This window comes from Hylaeus volcanicus, chromosome 5 (genome assembly GCF_026283585.1).
Source record: "Hylaeus volcanicus isolate JK05 chromosome 5, UHH_iyHylVolc1.0_haploid, whole genome shotgun sequence".
NCBI classification, from domain to species: Eukaryota; Metazoa; Arthropoda; class Insecta; order Hymenoptera; family Colletidae; genus Hylaeus; species Hylaeus volcanicus.
Window position 1 is genome coordinate 10253952 of NC_071980.1, and position 6853 is coordinate 10260804.

Genomic DNA, 6853 nt, shown 5'->3' on the forward strand with positions numbered 1-6853 from the left:
CTCGAGAGGTGACTCTCTTTTTATGTCAAGATAAGAATGAGATAGAGAGATTACTATTACTATAATCCCTTTCAGTACTGCATCCTGTTAACAAAAAAAAAAAAAAAAATATTTGAAAGTTTATGTTAACCCTTTGCACTCGAGAGGTGACTCTCACAATTAGGTTCCACGCAGCAAATCTACAATATCTAATGATTCTTTAGGTTTAATTTCTATGAAGCTCGAAGTGTTGATAAAATAATTGTCGGCGAGGTAAAGGTGATCTTATTCTCAAATCTAGATAGCTTAGAATTCATGGCAGATATCAGAAAAAAGGCCTCGAGTGCAAAGGATTAAAGCATCCATTACAAGTGCATCGATAGTGAGAGCGTGAAAGAGTAAGATCAGCGTGAAGTATATTAGGTTGTTTTAAAAGTTTCTTCCCTTTCATTAATAAGTAATGCATACACAATATTTTATGCCTAATGTTACGTTATTGAATTGCGTACGATTCATTTTCCTCCGCTGCTGTTACAACATTAACATCTATGAAATTAGATTGTCTATTTATATAAACATTACCACACAAAATAATTGAGTGCAAGTCACGGAAGAAACTTTTGGGACAACCTAATAAAAGAGCGTAGATCGGTCAACGTGAGCAACAAGCGATAAAACAGTCGAATAAAGGTCGATTCAGACTATACGACACGACAAAACATTAGAACACGCGTTTTAATGAAACTATTCGCACTTAACAGACAGCGACCTGAATGTTCCGACAACGGGAATAGTGTGAATAGTTCCATTAAAACGCGTGTTTTAATGTTTTGTCGTGTCGGTGCCGGTACGTGTCGTTGTCGGAACGTGACGGTCCGTGTCGTATAGTCTGAATCGACTTTAATACGTGCAAGTAAAAGCACCTTTTCCGTAACGATAAAGGTTTCGATCTAACTATTCTCAGTACCGATAATTCGGTGCATTCGCGAAGATTCTATAGAGACAATTCAGCGAGCAGTTGCGTTTGAAGAAATCCAAAACGTTCGTCAATTATAAGAGACAAAACAGGACGGAATATGACGGGAACGAGACTCGAGACGAATGACGCGGATGTTCGTTAGTGTAGCGTCGGTGTAGAAGTGGCGCGTAAGCGGCGGAGCACAATGCCCAACGCGCGGCTTCAATGTCGCAGAGTACGTACAGTGTGAGACAAAACGATAGCCCTAGCCAACATTTTTCTTCGTACAGATATACGCGAGGAGAAATACAGTGGATGTAGAAAGTATTCGTACAGCGATCAATTTCCCAAAAAGACTGTGTAAAATTGTAATTCATTAACTTGTTTTTTTATAAACAATGACATTCTACATGTTCTAGGAAATCTCTAGAAAAGATAGATTGCAAAAGAAAAATTGGCCATTTATGTAAGTTGCGAAATTAACAAGAGAAAAACAATTAATCGATAGAAATATTGAAGCTCTACTGTACATGGTTCGTCATAAGAATCGTACAAATACTTATTGCTTCTATACTTTTACCCACTTTTCGCATTTTTTTGTTAATTTCACAAATTATATTAACTAGTAAATGTTGTTTGGACTATATCTGTCTTAAAGACTTCCGAGAATATGTAAAATATCATTGATTATAAAAAAGGAAGTTAAGAAACTACAATTTCACACAAGTTTTTTAGGAAATTGATCGGTGTACGAATACATTCTACACCCACTGTATATTTTCTGCGCGCTATGTATCCATCCTATGTATACATTCTATTCTACGTAAACATGCTGAAAAAATCGCTGTGCGATGCGAACTTGGCGAAGACCATGGAATAACTTGTAAACAGATCAACCTCGAATGTAACGGTTCTAGTTTCAAAAATACACGTTCCTGCGAAAGAGATTTTCGATATGTTTGTGCGAAATGAGACGGTATATAGGGTGTACAAAATACTTGGGTATACAGGGTGTCCTAAAAATGTTGTAACATCTTGAAAGGGGTGGTTCTGGAGGTGATTTAAAACAACTTTTTCCTTAGCGAAAATATTGTCCGAGGCTTCGTTAAGGAGATATTAGCGGAAAACACTGACCAATCAGAGCGCGAGTATACCGATGGAGCGGTCGCGGTAGCGTATGAGCGCGGCCTCCTATCGCGTAGCCTACTCTCAACTGGCATACTCGCGCTCTGATTGGTCGGGGTTTTCGCTTAATATCTCCTCAACTAAGCCTCGGACAAGATTTTCGCTAAGGAAAAAGTTGTTTGAAATCACCTCCTGAACCACCCCTTTCAAGGTGTTACAACATTTTTGGGACACCCTGTATATACAGGGTAGAGGTGATTTGAAACAACTTTTTCCTTAGCGAAAATGTTGTCCGAGGCTTCATTGAGGAGATATTAACGGAAAACACTGACCAATCAGAGCGCGAGTATACCGTTGGAGCGGCCGCGGTAGCGTATGACCGCGGCCTCCTATCGCGTAGCCTACGCTCAACCGGCATATTCGCGCTCTGATTGGTCGGGGTTTTCGCTTAATATCTTCTGAACTAAGCCTCGGACAACATTTTCGCTAAGGAAAAAGTTGTTTCAAATCACCTCCTGAACCACCCCTTTCAAGGTGTTACAACATTTTTGGGACACCCTGTATAAATAAACCTGTGTTCTTCCTAACTAAGCTAACCTAAACCTGTGTGCGTCTCGCCTCCTTTTCCTCAACAATTTCTTTATATAAATATATAAACTGCGCCTCAAGCTCAAGAATTACAATCTTCCGCCTTCGAATTTTTACTCTCGGAACTTGGAACGACTTTCGCAAAGCGTAGGTACTAGATCGCGTCGCGTTTTACGCCGAAGGAAAGAGAGAGAAAAATACGGTCAATGATTAATACTCGGGGCGAGCAGAACGATCGGGTGGACGCGACACGCATGAACGGAGACGATTGTCGACGCAACGATCTCTCCAGCGTGGGTATAATCGTACAGCGACGATGAGTCACTGCATCGGACTGCGTTACGATGAACAAAATGTAGGCAACGGCGTCACCGACATCGTGACCGCTAAACGCTTTATTCGGCGATCGCGAGTGGACAGGTATCTTGACGAGCAAACGTACCTGTCTAAACTATTAGATTGTCCCAAAAGTTTCTTTCGCTTTATTAATAAGTAATACATGCACAATATTTTATGTTTAATGTTGCATTACTGAATTGTGCACGATTCATTTTGCTCCATTACTGTTACAACATGTATATCTATGAAATTAGATTGTCTATTTATATAAACACGACCACATAAAATAATTGAGTGCAACTCGCGAAAGAAACTTTCGGGACAACCTAATACTTACAAATAATTCAATACAGAGAATTCAGTTCTACACCTGATATTTTCAAACAGAATCTCCTCTGAAATTCATTCATTCTGAATGCGATGTGTATTGGAGCATAGACATATGAAAATATAAATATAAATATAAAAATAATAATATATATAATATAATATACAGGGTGTCCCGAAAATGTTGTAACACCTTGAAAGAGATGGTTCGGGGGGTGATTTGAAACAACTTTTTCCTTAGCGAAAATGTTGTCCGAGGCTTCGTTGAGGAGATATTAACGGAAAACATTGACCAATCAGAGCGCGCGGATACCGTTGAAACGGCCGCGGTAGCGAAGGCTACGAGCTAAGCGGCCGCGTCTAATGTCCTTCGATGCACGTCGAGTCGCTTGTTCGCGTACAAGTGCGGCCGCTTAGCACAGAGCCTTCGCTACCGCGGCCGCTCCAACGGTATCCGCGCGCTCTGATTGGTCAATGTTTTCCGTTAATATCTCCTCAACGAAGCCTCGGACAACATTTTCGCTAAGGAAAAAGTTGTTTCAAATCACCCCCCGAACCATCTCTTTCAAGGTGTTACAACATTTTCGGGACACCCTGTATATAAATATTTTTATATGTCTACGCATTGGAAACAAAATAATTCCCTGCACGTAAGAGCAGAAAGGGGTTAAAATCGCGATTTTACCGTAATTGGAAAGAATCCGTGGAACAAACCGGGCGTTTTTACCCTACCAGAGTATAGTGATTCCTCCGCGGTGAGTCACGAAGTTCGTGACACGAACCTCCGCGACGACGATGCGTTCGTATAAGTGCGCGTGCGAGCGCGCAGGCGGGAAGTACGCGACCGCGAGTCTTTCTCGCTGAACCAAATAATTGTGTTCAAGGATGAAACACGTCAACTACACCGGAAGAGCGATACGTTGTCACCTTACACGGCGTATACTCGGACGCGTAACGTTTCATTCAACTCCGAGTCCCACGTTACTACTCGTATCGATTCAGAATTCTTTCCGACCCGAACGAGCCGTCGCACGCACGCGAATAGCGCGCTAGTCGTTCGGTTCGAACGTTTCTCAACGGAGATCTGCGCGTTCCGTGTGTCTACCGAGAGTTGGCCCGGACTCGGAATGCGGCTGCCATTGGCTGGCGCCGATGACTAAAGTCGCACGCGCCACCCACGGAATACTTTTTTACGGAGGCGAAACTCTCGGCGGAACCTTTGATGATTTCTGGCCTCGTAGATTCAGATTAAGGTGGAAGAAGGAATACTTGAAAAATTGGACCGGAACGATTTCGTTATTCCGCGATTATTTAACCCTTTGCGCTCGAGGCATTGTTCTATAGAATCAAATCCAATTCATTTATATAATAAATTTTTGTAAAAGTAAGAACTACTTCGAAAAAAAAACATCTACGAACATTCGTGACTCAATGAATTATTGTTTCAATTTATAATTAGTTGTATTCTCAGTTGTATTCGAGGCATTGTTCTATAGAATCAAAACCAGTCCATTTATATAATAAATTTTTGTAAAAGTGAGAACTACTTCGAAAAAAAAAACATCTACGAACATTCATGATTCAATGAATTATTGTTTCAATTTATAATTAGCTGTATTCTGATATAAGTAGAATTAAAATTGTACGTTCTAAAAATCACTTTTAAATTACGTATGTCGCCCTAGAGGCGCCTCTCGAGTGTAAAGGGTTAATCCTTTGAGGTCCTATATCGAGCGAGGTTCGACAAAAATGTAGCGAAATCAGAAAATTCGGACTGCAAACGGTCGAAAATATTTGTTATGCATATACTGCTACGAACTATCTTGTTATTTTGCAACCTTAACACGTTCGCTGCGGATGACGCACATGTGCGTTCAACTGATAAATTTCGAAAATGTATGGTTGTTTTTATTATTTTTCAGTTTTCATTTTTGTTTGCTCGGCAATCATATTACATATAAAATAAGTTACATAAAATAAGTTAAATATATGTTTTTCAAAATAATCATATTAGAACATTTGTAAGAAATTTTTCCTTAAAAACAAATATCATAATTCCAGCTCCCAGGGAACGGCTACTTATTTTCGTCCGCAGCGAAAGTGTTAAATAAGGGATATTAAATTGATATTTTTTTATCTAATATTAACGATACTGCATCGCCGTGGACAGCGTCGGTAACGAACGAAAGTGAATCATTATCGTCGTTATCGCGCAGTTGGTAATCGCTGCACGATTCAACGCTAACGAAAAATAGCTTCTAGAAAAATCTTCTAGAAAAATTCTGCAGTACTCGAAGAAGCAATTAGAGACGGATAAAAGAATTTAATCTTGATAATGTTTTCAAATAGCAAATAACCACAATATATGACGAACGACACTATCACGACACTATTACATTTAATAAGAAATGCTATGAGAATTACTAAATCTATTCGAAGAGAATTCTCCTCGTCCCTGTGCTTAGGTTAGGTTAGAGACGAATGTTTAGGGAAAGAATATAATCTAGATGATATATTTTCAAATAACAAATAACTACAACATACGACGAACGACGTTATTACATTTAATAAGAAATGGTATGAGAATTACTAAATCTATTCGAAGAAAATTCTGCTCGTCCCTGCGTTTAGGTTAGGTTAGGGAAAGAATATAATCTTGATAATGTTTTCAAATAACAAATAACTGAAACACATGACGAACGACACTATCACGACACTATTACATTTAATAAGAAATGCTATGAGAATTACTAAATCTATTCGAAGAGAATTTTCCTCGTCCCTGTGCTTAGGTTAGGTTAGAGACGAATGTTTAGGGAAAGAATATAATCTAGATGATATATTTTCAAATAACAAATAACCACAACATATGACGAACGACACTATCACGACACTATTACATTTAATAAGAAATGCTATGAGAATTACTAAATCTTCTCTCGAGGAGAATTCTGCTCGTCGCTGTGTTTAGGTTAGGTTAGGGACGACAAAAAGTGGCAAGATCGCGTTTCATTGTATGCGCTTCCGGTCGATGGCATTCACCGTTCTCGGCATACACGCGTGCACGCGCTCGCTAACCGAGAGAGCGCATACCAGAGAAAAGTATTTCAAGAGTATTTCTTGGAGACGTGGTAAAACATCCGCGGGTTCCTAGAAAATTCGAATAATGCACGAAACGGATGAAACTTAACATGCGACTCAACACTTTATCTACCGGGGCTATTTAGATAACAGTCTTTAATTAAAAAAAGAATTTTCTACAAAAGCATATACCGATCTAGACTGAAAATAATTCCACTGTATTGTCACTAGGTAGATTGAAAAGCGAGTCTGTTTCCCAAAACTGAACATTATAAGTAAACATCTATCGACACAGTAACTAAATTAATAACTAAATAACTAAATACTGCAATTGAAAAGGCCAAAAATAGGCACCCGGTAAATAAAGTGTTAACCAAACGATGTTGGCCTAAACAAATTTGCTACAACAATAATAAATTGTTACGATGCCTACCCGAGGGAAATGATTTGAGGTTA

At 39.2% G+C, this 6853-nt stretch overlaps 1 protein-coding gene across 2 annotated transcripts in view; it reads right to left on the minus strand.

Moving 5' to 3' along the window:
• The window catches only part of LOC128877122 (14-3-3 protein zeta), a 43769-nt gene that overhangs the window by 6704 nt on the left and 30212 nt on the right, over window positions 1–6853 (minus strand). The window lies entirely within an intron of this gene.